General features: G+C 42.5%; 1 protein-coding gene across 13 annotated transcripts in view; it reads right to left on the bottom strand.

The window, feature by feature from the left end:
• ASPH (aspartate beta-hydroxylase) overlaps positions 1 to 18345 on the bottom strand; it is a 191357-nt gene that overhangs the window by 158352 nt on the left and 14660 nt on the right. The window lies entirely within an intron of this gene.

Below are 18345 nucleotides of genomic sequence, written 5' to 3'. Positions count from 1 at the left end.
TTCAATTCCTGGGTCAGGAAGATCCCCTGGAGGAGGGAACAGCAATCTACTCCAGTATTCTTGCCTGGAGAATCCCATGGACAGAGGAGCCAGGCAGACTATGGTCCATAGGGTCTCAGAGTTGGACATGACTGAAGCAACTTAGCATGCAAGTACGCACATGTCCATTGAGTCCGTGATGCTATCTAACCACCTCATCCTCTGCCACCCCCTTGTCGTACTGCCTTCAATCTTTCCCAGTTTAGCAGCTCACAGACTTCATCAGAGCTGTCATCAATACACTAAATTAATTTAGCACACACTGTATCCAGAGCGAGGCAGCAACCTTTCAAAGTCGTTTATGAGTCTTGAATTTTTTGAGTCAAACTGAATACTTCACACACAAATGAAACAGATCAATGTCCTGAAAAGGAGTCAGCAACCTATGATGCCAATATTCAATGGCCCAGAGCCTGGACAGAGTGAAGAGAGCAGCAGGGACACCTAAGCAAAACTGACCAGGGTCTTAGGTGCCCTGACCAAGAGTCATTCCTCCCTTCAAGGATCTGTCCCGCTGAAGTCAGTGCTAACTAAAATGTTGAATGATAAAGAATCATCTGTTGATAGGGGTTTAAGATAGATCACCAACCATCATTCAGATTTCCTAGACAAATATTTCAGAAGCTTCTTTTGTTTATTTTCAGAGAGGAAGTGAGAGTGACTGGAGGCCTTTCTTGGGAACACTGGAAACCAAGCCATAACACTTAACATGTGTGTAGCCCATTTCAGACTCAAGAGACCTCAATTCAAGTTTCAAAACCTTTGATTTGAGGGTAGTCGTCAAACATCTGGGCCTCTATTTCCTTGCCTATAAAAAGTGTCTTGGAGAATTTCTGTTTTGTACGTTCACTAGTATCATCTTTTTCTAGATTCCACATATGAGGGATGTCATACGATATTTCTCCTTCTCTGTCTGATTTACTTCACTCAGTATGACACTCTCTAGGTCCATCAATGAAGATGCAAATGAATGAACTTAAAGAGGCTGGGAGAAGGGATAGTTAGAGACTTTGGAATGGACATGTACACACTGCTGTATTTAAAATGGATAACCAACAAGGACCTACTGTATAGCACAGGGAACTCTGCTCAATGTCATGTGGCAGCCTGGATGGGAGCGGAGTTTGGGGGAGAATGGATACATGCATATGCATGGCTGAGTCCCTGAGTTGTTCATCTGAAACTACCACAACATCGTTAACCGGTGATCCCCCAATACAAAATAAAAAGTTTAAAGTTTAGGGGGAAGAAAAGTGTCTTGGCACAAAGGAGGCCTGCAAGTATTTGCTGAAGTCATGCATACAGCACCTTGTGATGAGAGCCATCTGGACTCATGCACAAGTCTGCTCGGCCCCAATTTACAGCTCTTTTCATGACCCTGGCCTGCCACCAAGCCTGCAGAGGCTGCGAGGGCTTCCTTTCTCCCTTTATGGGCCTGGGCAAAGCCCTAATTCCAGGTCTGGGGCCAAACGATAAACCGAGACAAGAATCACAGCTACTAAGTGTGGGTACGCCTCACCCCTGAGGATCCTTCCATACAGCTCCAAATAATTCTCCTCCGCAAATCTTTATCACATATATTTACACACCCTAGAGTTAACCTTCTCTTTGTTTCTTGCAACAATTTTACAGGTATTGCAATAAAATATCTTACCTCCTCAGTTTCACAATAATGGCAGACCTGTTATTCTATATAGGGCCATTAGGATGAAATCTCTCTAAAATAACATTGCTTAAGGAAAAAGAAACCCTGAATTCCAAGTAACTATCTCTTATAATTGTTGCTTGATTGCTAAGTTGTGTCCGACTCTGCAAACCCATAGACTGTAGCACACCAGGCTCCTCTGTCCTTCACTGCCTCCTGGAATACGCTCAAATTCATGTCCACTAAGGCAACGGTGCTATCTAACCATTTCATGCTCTGCTGCCCTTCTCCTTTTGTCTTCAATCGTTCCCAGCATCAGGGTCTTTTCCAATGAGTCGGCTCTTTGCATCAGGTGGCCAAAGTATTGGAGCTTCAGCATCAGTTCTTCCAGTGAATATTTGGAGTTGGTTTTCTTTAGGATTGACTGGTTTGACCTCTTACCATAATAATTCAATTTTATAAAATCTTCTAAATAAATAAAATTTGCATATAGCAAATCATGTCTTTATGACCCTAGCAAAGAGAAATGAAGTAATATTAACTATTCCTTGTAACAGCTGCTGGAACTAATAGCAAACTCCTAGATTCAAGCAAAGACTAAACTTCTACAGTGTGCTCTGAGATTACTACTATCAGCCTGACATCACTGGAGACCACAAGAGTCAAGACCTATGTCCATGGAGTCCAGTGCTCTTCCTGTCTCTAAAAGTGACCAGGTGAAAACTCACCAGGATTCTCACAGGGCAAGAGTGATGACTTCCTCCAAGCCATCCTCCTGATGGTTTACTCAATCAGCTATCACTTACAGTGGTGCTGCTCAAACCACAGAGTCACCTGGAGGACCTGTCAACACAGATTGCTGGGCCCACCTCACAGTTTCTGGTTCTGTAGGTCTGGAATGGAGCCCAAGATTATGCATTTCTATTGATAATAAGGTGATCTGATGCTGGTCCAGGGACCACACAAAAAGAGAATCACTACATCCCTAATTCTCAGGGTCTGGAGCAAGGGACTGAATCTGCCTTGTTCATTAATGTACATTTGCCTTGCACTTATTTGTTAAATAAGTAGGTAAATTCTTTCTCAAATCCTTGCTGTTACAAGAGTAATCAAACTTCTTCCTGCTAACATTTCAGAAATAAGGGAGCAAAGGGACCCAATAAATGTTCCAATAAATGCCAGGTCACTTAAAGCTTTCTCATCTCCAGGAATTTAATGATCCTAAAATTCATTCGTAAGAAGAAAAGACCTATAAATTATTAAGAAAGAGAGAAATCAGGGAAAAAGTCCAGTAGTTCCCAAACACTGGTAATGAATCCAAATGGTCTAGGACCAGGACCTCATTGCTCTATGTCAGACAAAGTCCCCACTGATCAATCCTGGCTGAATGACACCCAGCTTGAGCACAAGAAGACCTGAGCATGAAGGACTCGTGTAGTCCATTCGTCAGCCCACTAGCCAGACACCTGAAGCACCTAACACCTAAGGCGTCTGACACGTCTCCCGACTGACCCTGTGGAAAAGGCACGAGAAACTGGAGGAGGGACAAGGGGCTGCCATGGGTTTTAGAATTCAGTAAAACAAAGTGAAGAAAGCTGTTTCCATTGGCATCAGGATAAATGAGGGAAAGAGAAACAATTAGCAATAACTATCTAAATCAGCTCCCAAACAATTTTTGGAAACTTTATTAATCTTTGGAACCCCAAGTTGGGAACCACTGCCTAGCTTACACTTCTGTCTGGATTACTGCTGATTCACTGCAGAGAGAACAACTGTATCAGAGCACAGGCCCGTCAACCCCACCTAATGACTCTGCGGTAGACCGGAACTCCACCAGTAAGAAGCTAAAAATACAACACAAATGGGAGCTAACCCCAAATGCTCACGCCAGGCCTAATGAGTTAGTTCTTAAAGTTTCATTAGTTCTTTCTACAGAGAATTTAATAAAGAGAGAAGACTTAGAAACAAAAAACACACCCAGCTTGTCAATCATTTATCTTGTGTAGGTAACAGCTATTAGTATGATACTGAAATTCAGTCTCCTGCTGAATCTAGAGTGGTAAAAGGTATTTTTAAAAATGTAAGTGGTGGTGTCCATTCAGAAACTCTGAGGTGATGAAAGTTGTTTCAAAAAATAACCAAAAAAAAGTGTTGGTTTTTTTTTCAAAACTAAAAACAACACAAAAGCATAACCTTACTTACTTATATAGCTCTAAATCCAAGGCAATGAGACTAGGTCACAAAGCCATTATGTGTGACCACCACCGATTTACAGCTGTGTCCTGAGGACTTTTTGACATTAACCCATTTTTTTTTAAAATAAATTTATTTATTTTAGTTGGGGGCTAATTACTTTACAATATTGTAGTAGTTTTTGCCATACATTGACATGAATCAGCCATGGGTTTACATGTGTTCCCCATCCTGAACCCCCCTCCCACCTCTCTCCCCATCCCATCCCTCTGGGTCATTCCACTGCCCCAGACCTGAGCATTTGTCTCATGCATCGAACATGGAATGGTGTTCTGTTTCACATATGATAATATACATGTTTCAATGCTATTCTCCCAGAACGTCCCACCCTCACCTTCTCCCTGAGAGTCCATAAGACTGTTCTATGCATCTGTGTCTCTTATTCTGTCTCGCATATAGGGTTATCGTTACCATCTTTCAAATTCCATATATATGCATTAGTATACTGTATTGGTGTTTTTCTTTCTGGCTTACTTCACTCTGTATAATGGGCTCCAGTTTCATCCATCTCAATAGAACCGATTCAAATGTATTTTTTTTAATGGCTGAGTAATATTCCATTGTGTATATGTACCACAGCTTCCTTATCGATTCGTCTGCTGATGGACATCTAGGTTGCTTCCATGTCCTGGCTATTGTAAACAGTGCTGCGATGAACACTGGGGTACACGTGTCTCTTTCAATTCTGGTTTCCTCGGTGTGTATGCCCAGCAGTGGGATTGCTGGGTCATATGGCAGTTCTATTCCCAGTTTTTTAAGAAATCTCCACACTGTTCTCCATAGTGGCTGTACTAGTTTGCATTCCCACCAACAGTGTAAGAGGGTTCCCTTTTCTCCATACCCTCTCCAGCATTTATTGCTTGTAGACTTTTGGATAGCAGCCATTCTGACTGGTGTGAAATGGTACCTCATTGTGGTTTTGATTTGCATTTCTCTAATAATGAGTGATGTTGAGCATCTTTTCATGAGTTTGTGACCTTAACCCATTTTAGACAGCAAAAGATCTGTAGCCATCCTTCCCAAGAGTCCACACTTTCTAGGTGAAAGAACTTAGCATTTACAATAAAGTGCCCAAGAGATGCAAGAAGGAAGTAAAGAAAAGCATTAGCAAAAACTATAAGGAAAGCTCAGGCTTCCCTGGTGGCTGAGTAGGTAAAGAATCTGCCGGTGATGCAGGAGATCTGGGTTCAATCACCTGGGTCAGGAAGATCCCCTGGAGGAGGGAATGGCGACCCACTCCAGTATTCTTGCTTGGAGAATTCCATGGCCAGAGGAGCCTGGCAGGCTACAGTCCATGAGGTTGCAAAGAGCTGGACATGACTGAGCAACTAACACCTTCAGATACAGAAAACCCATGTGATAAATTACAAAACATATGCATTTTAAAAATTACAAGGAAAAAAAAGCAGTTGATGCAACTGTGCATCATAATACATTCTGGGGACAAGCTTCAACCCTTTACTAAATAAGTAAATAAATAAATAATGAAGCTGATAAAACATAATAAATCAAAAGCAAGAATGCCTGTAATTGTAAATTGCATAGTAAAGAATTAACTTTACCCAAAGAGAGGTCTGGCTTTTGCCCTTGTCTACTTGGAGGTCCCTGACATGTCCTGCCCGATAGGAGTGATTGGTTTGCTTGGGGGCTTTGGCCAGTGGACAGTCTAACAGTGTGACCTGCAGACTATATGACTATATATATCAAGTAAGGGCAGCATGCTCTCAGTATGTGATGTTGTTTAGTCACTAAGCCATGTCCGACACTTTTGCAATCCTATGAACTGTAGCCTGCCAGGCTCTTCCGTCCATGGGATTTTCCAGGCAAGAATACTGGAATGGGTTGCCATTTCCTTTTCCAGGGGATCTTCCTGACCCAGGGATCGAACCCACATCTCCTGCGTTGGCAGGCGGATTCTTTACCCCTGAGTACGAGGGAAGCCCGGTATGCAATGGAGCCCCAGTAAAAACTCTGGTTTCCAAAGGTTCGGATGAGCTCCCCTCGTTGGCAATATTCTACATATACTGCAAACTGATGTTCTTGAGGAAAATGGGAGCTTTGTGTTCAGAACCTTCCCACTTTGCCCTGAGTCTCGTCCTTTGGCTAGTTCCAACCTGCAGCCTTTCACTGCAATTCAACTGCAATGGTAAACAGAGCACGAAAGAGGAAAGTTACCCAGTTCTGAGTTATTCCCACAAACTATCAAGCCTGCAGAGTGGCTGTGGGGACCTCCTAGGCTGGACTCTAGTGGCCAGCTGGTCTGAAGTGACAGCAGCCCTGGGGACTGGCCCACCCTCAGCCGAGCTGAGCAGCAGCACAGAGAAGGAGGAAGGGCAGCTGCAGAGAAAAGGCAGCAATTACCAAGCAGTGTGCACTCCCCTACCCCACACACCACCCCTGCCTCCTCCCGCCTCCTGCAAGGTGTCCTAGCTTCCTTCGCCCAAAGAGGGTAGGAAGGGAGACCCGGGGTATATACCATCTTGCCAGTATCTCACTCAAAAGGGCTGACTGCCAAGCAAGGGATTTGCAGGAAGAGGGGGGGGTGTCTGCCAGGAGTGGATGCCCCAGAGGGCTGGAAGGTCCCACTAGACCTTCCAAAGAACTCACAGGGAAAGTGTTTGGCTGCTTGTCACTGTATAGTCCATGGGGTTTCAAAGAGTCAAAACAAGACTGAGCGACTTCGACTTTCACTTTCACCTACTGTCAACAGCGGACAGTTGATCTTATCAACTAGCAGGAGACTGACAAAGACCAGTGAGAAGATAGATGGCTTTCCCTCTCTTCCCCTCACTCCGTCTCCCATCCCCAGCACTCCCAACAAACTAGAGCCTGGAATAGACAAGGACACTGCCCCAAAGCAGACCACGTGGAGAAAACACAAACATCACTTTTCCCACTGCACACCCTTCTCCCTTCCTGCCAAGGGGAGAGGAGAAATTCTGCATTGAAAATGAGATCATACTTAAAGCAGACAGACTTCCAGAAACGCAGAGTGACTGGGGTGCTCAGGAATCCGCCCCAGAGATGGTCAAAAGCCTCTGCTACCCAGAGATTAATCTAGTCCAACTAACCACAGTGACTGGAGGAAAATGAAGCTTCATAATACCCTGCCAGGCAAAGCCTGCTAAAGAGAGCAGCTGTAAGCGTGGCTGCATGTTAGGCCGACACACAAAAAGGTCCCAGTATTTGACTCTTTGGGACCCACAAAAATGATTATTTCATAGGATTTGAACAAACAATATGTGAATATTTTCAAAATATTTTATTACAAAAATTTCCCAACACACAACAAAGCTGAAAGAATTTTATGTAGAATATTCATATGCATATCACTCCGTTGCGATCATTAACATTTTATTATCTTGCTTACGGCTTGTCTATTCATTCCTCGATATTCATTCATGAATCCATTTTATATGTCTAACGCATTTCAAATTAAAACTATAGACACTAGCACACTGCCCCAAGTATTTCAGCTTCTATATCATAAACCACAGTCCAATATTTATCATTTCACACACAATTTACATAAAATGAAATGCCCTAATTTAAAGCGTACACTCCCTGAGTTTTCACAAAAATATACACTGTGTGACCCAAATCTCTTATCAAGACACAGAACACGGGGGCCATCTCTAAGTTCTCTCATGGCCCTTACCAGCCAAATTCCGCAGCAACCCCAAGCCCAGGGACAGCCCCATTGTTTTGCTTTGTTTTTTTTTCCACTGTAGGTTAGTGTTGCCTGTTCTTGAAATGTCATAAAAATGGCATCACCTGGTATATGCTTGTTGGTGTAAGGCCTGTCTCCCCAAGCTTTACATTCTGAGGGGTCATGTATGTTATAGGCAGGGGTACTGCATGGCTTCCTGTTGCTTTAGGAAGTACTCCATTGGACAAATACACCTGAGTATAACAGAATTCTCCTATTGGTAGAAGTCTGAAATGTTGGCAGGCCTTGAGTATTACAAATAAAGCTACTGGGAATATTCTTGTGCAAGAACATTGCTTCCATATTAGAAATAAAAGCTTGCTTTCCTCCTGGGAAATAAATACCTAGGAGTGGAATTGCTGGGTCACAGGGCACAGGCACACTCAGTATCGTAAGAAACTGCCAGATCTTTTACTCAAGTGGTTCCACCATTTTATATACCCACCAAGAATGTGTAAGAGTTCTTTTGTTCTAAGATGTGGTCAACATTTGCTGCAGTCAGTCTTTTTTAATTTTAACCACTCTGATGAGTATGCAGTGGTATCTGTTGGTTTAATTTGCATTTCCCCAAGGGCCAAGGTTCCAGCACTTTTCTCATGTGCTTACTAGCCATTTATTTCTTTTCTGAGAAGTGTCTACTCAAATCTTCTGAACATTTGCCTATTTTTTAAAATGTTTTCCTAAGTTGAACTGTAGAACGTCTTTGTATTAGCTGGGCAACGGCCCTTTAACAGACAACATGTGTTACAAAATTTTCTCCCAGGCTGTGATTGTCCTATTCCTTATCTTAAAGCATCTTTTAATGGGTAAAAGTTTCCCATTTTGATGATGTCTTAACTTGTTAATACATTAATAAAGTTAATGAATTAATTTTATATGTATTTTAAATGTATCACCAAATTGGAAAATGTTACTTAAACCTTAAGTTCTGAAATGTGACACTGATTTCAGCACTTTTACACAACCACTGTGTGTGTAACACAAACATTCACAGAAGCCATGTTACTGGCTCAAAATCCGCGCCCATGAGAAGGACAGTCCTGAAATCAAAGTCCAGAAATGTCAATTAAATGTCTGCTAGCCACAGACATCACAGAGGTAAAGCAAGAGCACTTTGATCATTTTAAGGAATATTTTCATTAGCTCCAATGAGTCACAGAAAGTTTCCAAGCTAGTTTTTCCCTCAAATTTGACGGGATGGACTAAATCTAATTCCTCTGCCACCCAATAGCCCTGCCAAGACTGGAACCTCTTCTTTCAAAAACTAGTGTATTTGTGTTTTTATCTGCATGTTTCCCCCCAACTGCTTATGACTCCACATTTAAACTATCCATCTGTTGTGAAGGAAGAAATCAGCTTCTCTTTACTGTGATTTTTCACCTTATCCACCTCCTAAGTGCTATAGAATATCACAAAAAGCAACATATTTTAGGGGAAAGGCATGTAGTTTACCCATGAGACTTTGTGGAATAAAATCTATCTTAATTTTTAAAATCTTTTACATAAAAGAGACATCAATAATTCAAAGGTGGAATGGGCTGTTTAAAGGATACTATTGGAATAGACCAGAGATCAAATTACCAACATCCGCTGGATCATTGAAAAAGCAAGAGAGTTCCAGAAAAACATCTATTTCTGCTTTATTGACTATGCCAAAGCCTTTTTTTTTTTTTTTTTTTTTTTTTTTTATAAATTTATTTATTTTACTTGGGGGCTAATTACTTTACAATATTGTAATAGTTTTTGCCATACATTGACAAGAATCAGCCATGGGTTTACATGTGTTCCCCTTCCCGAACCCCCCACCCACCTCCCTCCCCCTCCCATCCCTCTGGATCATCCCACTGCCCCGGCCCCGAGCCCTTGTCACATGCATCGAACATGGAATGGTGCTCTGTTTCACATATGACAATACACATGTCTCAATGCCATTCTCCCAGAACGTCCCACCCTCACCTTCTCCCTCAGAGTCCATAAAATTGTTCCATGCATCTGTGTCTCTCATTCTGTCCCGCATATAGGGTTATCGTTACCATCTTTCAGATTCCATATATATGCATTAGTATACTGTATTGTTGTTTTTCTTTCTGGCTTACTTCACTCTGTATAATGGGCTCCAGTTTCATCCATCTCAATAGAACCGATTCAAATGTATTTTTTTTAATGGCTGAGTAATATTCCATTGTGTATATGTACCACAGCTTCCTTATCGATTCGTCTGCTGATGGACATCTAGGTTGCTTCCATGTCCTGGCTATTGTAAACAGTGCTGCGATGAACACTGGGGTACACGTGTCTCTTTCAATTCTGGTTTCCTCGGTGTGTATGCCCAGCAGTGGGATTGCTGGGTCATATGGCAGTTCTATTCCCAGTTTTTTAAGAAATCTCCACACTGTTCTCCATAGTGGCTGTACTAGTTTGCATTCCCACCAACAGTGTAAGAGGGTTCCCTTTTCTCCATACCCTCTCCAGCATTTATTGCTTGTAGACTTTTGGATAGCAGCCATTCTGACTGGTGTGAAATGGTACCTCATTGTGGTTTTGATTTGCATTTCTCTAATAATGAGTGATGTTGAGCATCTTTTCATGAGTTTGTGACCTTAACCCATTTTAGACAGCAAAAGATCTGTAGCCATCCTTCCCAAGAGTCCACACTTTCTAGGTGAAAGAACTTAGCATTTACAATAAAGTGCCCAAGAGATGCAAGAAGGAAGTAAAGAAAAGCATTAGCAAAAACTATAAGGAAAGCTCAGGCTTCCCTGGTGGCTGAGTAGGTAAAGAATCTGCCGGTGATGCAGGAGATCTGGGTTCAATCACCTGGGTCAGGAAGATCCCCTGGAGGAGGGAATGGCGACCCACTCCAGTATTCTTGCTTGGAGAATTCCATGGCCAGAGGAGCCTGGCAGGCTACAGTCCATGAGGTTGCAAAGAGCTGGACATGACTGAGCAACTAACACCTTCAGATACAGAAAACCCATGTGATAAATTACAAAACATATGCATTTTAAAAATTACAAGGAAAAAAAAGCAGTTGATGCAACTGTGCATCATAATACATTCTGGGGACAAGCTTCAACCCTTTACTAAATAAGTAAATAAATAAATAATGAAGCTGATAAAACATAATAAATCAAAAGCAAGAATGCCTGTAATTGTAAATTGCATAGTAAAGAATTAACTTTACCCAAAGAGAGGTCTGGCTTTTGCCCTTGTCTACTTGGAGGTCCCTGACATGTCCTGCCCGATAGGAGTGATTGGTTTGCTTGGGGGCTTTGGCCAGTGGACAGTCTAACAGTGTGACCTGCAGACTATATGACTATATATATCAAGTAAGGGCAGCATGCTCTCAGTATGTGATGTTGTTTAGTCACTAAGCCATGTCCGACACTTTTGCAATCCTATGAACTGTAGCCTGCCAGGCTCTTCCGTCCATGGGATTTTCCAGGCAAGAATACTGGAATGGGTTGCCATTTCCTTTTCCAGGGGATCTTCCTGACCCAGGGATCGAACCCACATCTCCTGCGTTGGCAGGCGGATTCTTTACCCCTGAGTACGAGGGAAGCCCGGTATGCAATGGAGCCCCAGTAAAAACTCTGGTTTCCAAAGGTTCGGATGAGCTCCCCTCGTTGGCAATATTCTACATATACTGCAAACTGATGTTCTTGAGGAAAATGGGAGCTTTGTGTTCAGAACCTTCCCACTTTGCCCTGAGTCTCGTCCTTTGGCTAGTTCCAACCTGCAGCCTTTCACTGCAATTCAACTGCAATGGTAAACAGAGCACGAAAGAGGAAAGTTACCCAGTTCTGAGTTATTCCCACAAACTATCAAGCCTGCAGAGTGGCTGTGGGGACCTCCTAGGCTGGACTCTAGTGGCCAGCTGGTCTGAAGTGACAGCAGCCCTGGGGACTGGCCCACCCTCAGCCGAGCTGAGCAGCAGCACAGAGAAGGAGGAAGGGCAGCTGCAGAGAAAAGGCAGCAATTACCAAGCAGTGTGCACTCCCCTACCCCACACACCACCCCTGCCTCCTCCCGCCTCCTGCAAGGTGTCCTAGCTTCCTTCGCCCAAAGAGGGTAGGAAGGGAGACCCGGGGTATATACCATCTTGCCAGTATCTCACTCAAAAGGGCTGACTGCCAAGCAAGGGATTTGCAGGAAGAGGGGGGGGTGTCTGCCAGGAGTGGATGCCCCAGAGGGCTGGAAGGTCCCACTAGACCTTCTAAAGAACTCACAGGGAAAGTGTTTGGCTGCTTGTCACTGTATAGTCCATGGGGTTTCAAAGAGTCAAAACAAGACTGAGCGACTTCGACTTTCACTTTCACCTACTGTCAACAGCGGACAGTTGATCTTATCAACTAGCAGGAGACTGACAAAGACCAGTGAGAAGATAGATGGCTTTCCCTCTCTTCCCCTCACTCCGTCTCCCATCCCCAGCACTCCCAACAAACTAGAGCCTGGAATAGACAAGGACACTGCCCCAAAGCAGACCACGTGGAGAAAACACAAACATCACTTTTCCCACTGCACACCCTTCTCCCTTCCTGCCAAGGGGAGAGGAGAAATTCTGCATTGAAAATGAGATCATACTTAAAGCAGACAGACTTCCAGAAACGCAGAGTGACTGGGGTGCTCAGGAATCCGCCCCAGAGATGGTCAAAAGCCTCTGCTACCCAGAGATTAATCTAGTCCAACTAACCACAGTGACTGGAGGAAAATGAAGCTTCATAATACCCTGCCAGGCAAAGCCTGCTAAAGAGAGCAGCTGTAAGCGTGGCTGCATGTTAGGCCGACACACAAAAAGGTCCCAGTATTTGACTCTTTGGGACCCACAAAAATGATTATTTCATAGGATTTGAACAAACAATATGTGAATATTTTCAAAATATTTTATTACAAAAATTTCCCAACACACAACAAAGCTGAAAGAATTTTATGTAGAATATTCATATGCATATCACTCCGTTGCGATCATTAACATTTTATTATCTTGCTTACGGCGTGTCTATTCATTCCTCGATATTCATTCATGAATCCATTTTATATGTCTAACGCATTTCAAATTAAAACTATAGACACTAGCACACTGCCCCAAGTATTTCAGCTTCTATATCATAAACCACAGTCCAATATTTATCATTTCACACACAATTTACATAAAATGAAATGCCCTAATTTAAAGCGTACACTCCCTGAGTTTTCACAAAAATATACACTGTGTGACCCAAATCTCTTATCAAGACACAGAACACGGGGGCCATCTCTAAGTTCTCTCATGGCCCTTACCAGCCAAATTCCGCAGCAACCCCAAGCCCAGGGACAGCCCCATTGTTTTGCTTTGTTTTTTTTTCCACTGTAGGTTAGTGTTGCCTGTTCTTGAAATGTCATAAAAATGGCATCACCTGGTATATGCTTGTTGGTGTAAGGCCTGTCTCCCCAAGCTTTACATTCTGAGGGGTCATGTATGTTATAGGCAGGGGTACTGCATGGCTTCCTGTTGCTTTAGGAAGTACTCCATTGGACAAATACACCTGAGTATAACAGAATTCTCCTATTGGTAGAAGTCTGAAATGTTGGCAGGCCTTGAGTATTACAAATAAAGCTACTGGGAATATTCTTGTGCAAGAACATTGCTTCCATATTAGAAATAAAAGCTTGCTTTCCTCCTGGGAAATAAATACCTAGGAGTGGAATTGCTGGGTCACAGGGCACAGGCACACTCAGTATCGTAAGAAACTGCCAGATCTTTTACTCAAGTGGTTCCACCATTTTATATACCCACCAAGAATGTGTAAGAGTTCTTTTGTTCTAAGATGTGGTCAACATTTGCTGCAGTCAGTCTTTTTTAATTTTAACCACTCTGATGAGTATGCAGTGGTATCTGTTGGTTTAATTTGCATTTCCCCAAGGGCCAAGGTTCCAGCACTTTTCTCATGTGCTTACTAGCCATTTATTTCTTTTCTGAGAAGTGTCTACTCAAATCTTCTGAACATTTGCCTATTTTTTAAAATGTTTTCCTAAGTTGAACTGTAGAACGTCTTTGTATTAGCTGGGCAACGGCCCTTTAACAGACAACATGTGTTACAAAATTTTCTCCCAGGCTGTGATTGTCCTATTCCTTATCTTAAAGCATCTTTTAATGGGTAAAAGTTTCCCATTTTGATGATGTCTTAACTTGTTAATACATTAATAAAGTTAATGAATTAATTTTATATGTATTTTAAATGTATCACCAAATTGGAAAATGTTACTTAAACCTTAAGTTCTGAAATGTGACACTGATTTCAGCACTTTTACACAACCACTGTGTGTGTAACACAAACATTCACAGAAGCCATGTTACTGGCTCAAAATCCGCGCCCATGAGAAGGACAGTCCTGAAATCAAAGTCCAGAAATGTCAATTAAATGTCTGCTAGCCACAGACATCACAGAGGTAAAGCAAGAGCACTTTGATCATTTTAAGGAATATTTTCATTAGCTCCAATGAGTCACAGAAAGTTTCCAAGCTAGTTTTTCCCTCAAATTTGACGGGATGGACTAAATCTAATTCCTCTGCCACCCAATAGCCCTGCCAAGACTGGAACCTCTTCTTTCAAAAACTAGTGTATTTGTGTTTTTATCTGCATGTTTCCCCCCAACTGCTTATGACTCCACATTTAAACTATCCATCTGTTGTGAAGGAAGAAATCAGCTTCTCTTTACTGTGATTTTTCACCTTATCCACCTCCTAAGTGCTATAGAATATCACAAAAAGCAACATATTTTAGGGGAAAGGCATGTAGTTTACCCATGAGACTTTGTGGAATAAAATCTATCTTAATTTTTAAAATCTTTTACATAAAAGAGACATCAATAATTCAAAGGTGGAATGGGCTGTTTAAAGGATACTATTGGAATAGACCAGAGATCAAATTACCAACATCCGCTGGATCATTGAAAAAGCAAGAGAGTTCCAGAAAAACATCTATTTCTGCTTTATTGACTATGCCAAAGCCTTTGACTGTGTGGATCACAATAAACTGTGGAAAATTCTGAAAGAGATGGGAATACCAGACCACCTGACCTGCCTCTTGAGAAACCTGTATGCAGGTCAGGAAGCAACAGTTAGAAATGGATATGGAACAACAGACTGGTTCCAAATAAGAAAAGGAGCACGTCAAGGCTGTATATTGTCACTCTGCTTATTTAACTTATATGCAGAGTACATCATGAGAAATGCTGGGCAGGATGAAGCACAAGCTGGAATCAAGATTGCTGGGAGAAATATCAATAACCTCAGATATGCAGATGATACCACCCTTATGGCAGAAAGTGAAGAAGAACTAAAGAGTCTCTTGATGAAAGTAAAAGCAGAGAGTGAAAAAGTTGGCTTAAAGCTCAACATTCAGAAAACCAAGATCATAGCATCCAGTCCCATCACTTCATGGCAAACAGATGGGGAAACAGTGAAAACAGTGGCTGACTTTATATTTCTGGGCTCCAAAATCACTGCAGATTGTGATTGCAGCCATGAAATTAGAAGACGCTTACTCCTTGGAAGGAGTTATGACCAACCTAGACAGCATATTGAAAACCAGAGACATTATTTTGTCAACAAAGGTCCATCTAGTCAAGGCTATGGTTTTTCCAGTCATGTATGGATGTGAGAGTTGGACTATAAAGAAAGCTGAGGGCCAAAGAATTGATGCTTTTGAACTGTGGTGTTGGGGAAGACTCTTGAGAGTCCTTTGGACTTCAAGGAGATCCAACCAGTCCATTCTAAAGGAAATCAGTCCTGGGTGTTCATTGGTAGGACTGATGTTGAAGCTGCAACCCCAATACTTTGGCCACCTAATGCAAAGAGCTGACTCATCTGAAAAGATCCTGATGCTGGGAAAGATTGAAGGCAGGAGGAGAAGGGGATAACAGAGGATGAGATGGTTGGATGGCATCACCGACTCAAAGGACATGGGTTTGGGTAGGCTCCGGGAGTTGGTGATGGACAGGGAGATCTGGCGTGCTGCAGTTCATGGGGTCACAAAGAGTCAGACATGACTGAATGACTGAACTGAACTGAACTGAAGGAAGGTTTGAATATAGGCTTAAATCAGTTAACAGTGCTGTAAGTAGTGTTAAACTTCCTGAGTGTGATAATTATATAGTGATTATATAGGCACAAATCCTTATTTTTAGGGAAAACGTGCTGAAAAATTCAGGAATAAAGTATCATGATTTAATTAAATAGTTCAAAGGCAAAATGAATAAATAAAATGGTGTGTATGTATCTAGAGTGACCTACAGAAAATGCAAAGCCATCAAAACAACTCGTGAACCTAAACAAACTTTTCTTATAACTGTCTTGAAAGTTTGAATTTTTTCACACTAAAATGTTGGGAAAATCCAGATTTCCAGGTCCATTTCTAGTCCTAACGAATCAGATATTCCAGATAAGGGTTAAGAGTGTGAAAAGTCTCCCCCCCAGGTTAATTTATGATTGGGTTCTGGATAAGTAAAAAAATTTTTAAATTTTAAAACTTCAAGCTTTAAGGATGCTTCTCGATACCCTCAGAGAAATCTGATTAGAAAGTGCATTTAGGTAATACTGCATCAGTGCTGCCTTTCTGATGGTTCATATGGTTAAGAATCTGCCAATCTGCCTATAATGCAGGAGACATAGGTTTGATCCCTGGGTCAGGAAGATCTCCTGGAGAAGGGAGTGGCAACTCACTCCAGTATTCTTACCTGGAGAATCCCATGGACAGAGGAGCCTGGAGGGCTACCGTCCATGGGGTCACTCAGCTGAGCCACTAACACTTTCACTTTCACCATGTCCTTAGGAGGGCGCATGGTAGGAAGTAGTTAAGCCAATTAAACTGTCATGATGTTACCTTCAAAGAGGTTGGTCCCAGAGACAGAGAGACAGAGAGATGAGAAAGGAAGAAAAACCAATACACAAAGAGAGCAAACATGGCCAACTGCCCACAGTTGGTAAGTCCAGGTGAAGAGTATACAAGCCTTTCAATGGTCCGAACTTTTTTGCTGTTAAATAGGTTTAAAAGTTGCAAAACAAAAGGTTAGATAAATATAAAAATAAAAACAAAATTGAATTTATTTAAAAATAAATGGAAGGAATGAATGAATGAATGAATGAAAAGAATAAGTGAAGTCAAGGATCAAGTCCTAAACCCAACAGTAATGGAAAGAACACCAATTCCACATCTGGCCTCTGATTTAGGACAAACCAAAGGCAGAATGCTCCCACTCCAATCTCCTCCATGCAGGTTCTGCCCACAGATCTCCACCTGCTCACTGGCCATTTCCACTGGATGCCCTACGTTTCACCTCTAATTCATCTGGGATTATAAACCTAACTCCTCTGTCGCCTCCTGGACAGGGGGTTGGGGGCTCCATCTGAGCCAGCATCCCCTGGGTTCTTGCCCCTACCCCACACTCACCCCAACATCTCACCTGAAAGGTACTTCCTCCCATAGTCATCTCCACCACTACCCCCCTCATAGGCACTCCCCCAAATTCTGGATGCAACCCGACCTATGCAGAATAGGACAGTCCTCTCACTCACTCTGGTCCCCAATTACACTAACACTCAAGGGGCTTCCTAATCAGACACATCAATCAGGCAGCACCCTCTGAGACCACAAGCAATTAAAAAAACCCAACCCAAACAAAACAAAACATTAGGCCTTCTCGAAAACATATCTACTGCTTCAAGCCTGTCCCAGCTTATCCTCCACGATGAGATGACTCTGCAGAAGTGTGCAACCCTGTCCACCTTCCCAGCCAGGCTGTCCATATGATGTCCCTTTCCCTCCCAGGACTAACTGCCGTCACCTCTGTGCACTTAAAATTGACATCGACCCATGAAATCGGTAATGTGCAAATGAATGCAGTGCAGTCGCCAGCTGTGATCCACACTCCATCACAGGAGCAATGCTTTGCCATCTGAGACACAGGGTGATTTTCAGAGATGCTGTTACACCCTTGGTGGAGTCAGGAAAAATAATGAGATTGTATCCTGACCACTTGTCTAAAAAATTCATCAAAATGCACAATGAGATGTTGAACCTGGTATACCTGCAGTGTCTCCTACTGTCCATGGCTTTTTTCTCTATCCACTGAAAAATAATTTTTAATTCTAGAATTTGCCTGGGATTGTCATGAGACATCAGTTTAGAGCTGGCCTGAATCTACTTTTCTTTCCTTTAATAAAAACAGGCCATCGGTCCCTCGAGTGTCCTTGTCACCTCTTCTAATTTGCAGGACTCCCCAGAGCATAACTGCCCAGAAAATGTTAGCTGGGACTGAGGTTTTGAGAGTCCTGAAAAGCCTCAGCTGGTTCGTATTTTAGTCTTCCTTTCCCTATTCCCTGACCACATGCACTTCATCCATCCAACAAGTATTTACTGCTCTGTGGCCCAAAGGACAGTGACCTTGCCAGGGGCTGGTGTTAGATCTGATCTGACCGCTGTATCTGCTCCTTGAAGAGCATAGCACCTGAACAGAGTAAACCCCATTAACTTAACTGGACAATTCACACACACACACACACACACACACACACACACACACACACAACAATGTAAATATAAATGTTTTTGTACCATCTAGATGGCAAAAATTGAATTGATGCTTTTGAACTGCGGTGCTGGAGCAGACTCTTGAAGAGTCCCTTGGACAGCAAGGAGAGCAAACCAGTCAATCCTAAA

This window comes from Giraffa tippelskirchi, chromosome 6 (assembly GCF_054371585.1).
Source record: "Giraffa tippelskirchi isolate mGirTip1 chromosome 6, T2T-mGirTip1v1.2.pri, whole genome shotgun sequence".
NCBI lineage: Eukaryota > Metazoa > Chordata > Mammalia > Artiodactyla > Giraffidae > Giraffa > Giraffa tippelskirchi.
Note: the sequence above shows the minus strand (reverse complement) of the source record. Positions and strands in the feature narration are given on the sequence as shown.